The 2100-nt window shown below is 45.4% G+C and overlaps 1 pseudogene; it reads left to right on the forward strand.

The window, feature by feature from the left end:
• Positions 1 to 1262: 1262 nt before the first annotated feature.
• On the forward strand, positions 1263 to 1394 carry LOC112809117 (U2 spliceosomal RNA; annotated as a pseudogene).
• The last annotated feature ends 706 nt before the right edge of the window (positions 1395 to 2100 follow it).

The raw sequence follows: 2100 nt of genomic DNA on the forward strand, positions 1-2100 counted from the left end.
ACTCCTGATCTTTACCTGGCTAGCTCTTCCTCGCCTTCCAGGTCTCAACTCAAATGTTCTGCTGCCCGTACTTTCTTCCTCCTCAGGAAAACCTCAGTGCTGCTATTAAGGCCTTTCTGTTGATTTGATTGGATGAGATCCACCCAGATTGTCAAGAATAATCTCCTTTAATTAAAATCAACTGACTGTAGATATTAGCCCCATCTACCAAATACCTTCACGGCAACACCTAGATTTTAATGGAATAGCTGGGTCCTAAAACCTGGCCAAGTTGACACATAAAACTGCCCATCACAACTGGGGCTTACTTACTGGTTTTCCATGCCATGGGAAAGGAGGCTCTGTGAGGAGAGAGGTCTTGTCTCTCATGGGCACTGTTGTATCCCTGGTACTTTGTAGCATAAAGGAGTGCGGGACAAGCAGATATTTTCCTCCCGATAGTCCCGATAAACTCAGGTGACATCTCAGGGTGGCCACAAGGTGGCATCTGCAGGAGGGTTCCTGAGCAGATGTCTACTACTCCCTAACTCAAAAGAAGCTGAAGCTTGGTGCCAGAGGTCTCCAAACAGCTCTTGGTAGACCTGGCCAGCTACCCTGTGGGTCCTCCTCGACCCTCAGTGAGTAGAGTTGCACCTCTGCCCTTCTGGCTTTGGACCCCCTCAGCCTCACTCAAGAGGTTGTCCCCAGACAACATCAGAATTTCTCAGAAAGCCTACCAAGGTGGAGTCCTGGAAAGCAGGCTTTGAAGACATCAGGCTATTGGCCCAGGGTCACGTGGGAGTGGAAGCATCTAGGGCTGCTCCTTAGATGGAGCCAAGAGTGGCTGCTCTTTCCAACTGAGGCATCTAATAAGCCCTTGAGTAATAATAGGTCCCTGTTGACAGAGGGCCCTTCTGCCTTCAGCGGGGCAGTGGCAGCACTGAGCCGCTCTGGGGGAGCGTGTGAGGGGAGTAAAGAGAAGACTATGCCCAGCTGAGGCAGGTATGAGCATCTGCATTATCTGTAATACACTTACACAACTATTACTACTTATTTACATATTATACATCTTCCCCAGTGGACAGTAAACAACTTGAGAAGCGATATCTGGACTGTTTTGTTGAACATTCTGTATAGCTGAAACAGTGCTTGGCCATAGTAAGCACTCAATCGACATCTGAAGGAAGAAGGAACGGAAGGAAGGAAGGAAGGAAGGAAGGAAGGGTTTATTAATTAATTCAATTAATGTTCACTGAATAAGCCTTAGAAGCTTAGGGTTCCCAATCGTTTCTCAGCCTTTTGGCTAAGATCATGTGTAGTAGTATCTGTTCTTATCAGAAGCTTAGGGGTCCCTGAAATCTGGGCTCTGCATAGGTCAGAGGGTAGGTAGCAAGCAGGTTGGTTTCCGATCCCCACATCCGGGGAGTTTCTCCTCTGTCACTGGGTCAAAATGTTGCCAGGGGCTACAACATGATCAGAACCACCAAAAACTAACTGAGCACTAAGTTAGATGGGTGAGTTTAGAGTGAATCTGGACACTGTGGTCTTTCTGGTTTTCATCATGGAGGTCAGAGGTGAACGGCTAACCCTGGTTGTGGTTGGGAAAGAACAAGGGTCCAGAGAGAGAAGTGCATCCAGTGTCCCGGTGACAGTCCCAATTCCGCACCAGTGATTCTTGGACAAACCTCTTTCTTTGCATGCCTAAAATCACGTCTTCAAAATTAAGGAGATGGAGAAAATCAGTGGTACTCAGGCTTTATTGTTAAGCAACCAAATCTTACAAGGACTCCCAAAGAGAAGTGGAACTTAATTAGTGTATGCTTATTCCAGTATATTCAAATGTCTAACATTTAATTATGCAGACAAGAACAATCATATGTCCTGATATAAACCAAATATTAATATCTGACATAATGGAAGAGCTGGGCAGCTTTATATCTGCTATAATCGTCTGATTTATATTTAATTTTTGTTTTCGTGGCAAAACAAGGAGATTCTCACAGACATTTACAAATGGTAAATGCTCATTTTACAATCCCAGAATCTCCAGTTGAGCCAACATGGCAAGTTAAGCCATATTCTAAGGTCTTCAGAGAAGTGAGTTAGCCTTGGCAACACAAC

Source organism: Callorhinus ursinus, unplaced genomic scaffold (genome assembly GCF_003265705.2).
Source record: "Callorhinus ursinus isolate GAN/ISIS: 27379988/994484 unplaced genomic scaffold, GSC_fseal_2.0 scaffold56, whole genome shotgun sequence".
NCBI classification, from domain to species: Eukaryota; Metazoa; Chordata; class Mammalia; order Carnivora; family Otariidae; genus Callorhinus; species Callorhinus ursinus.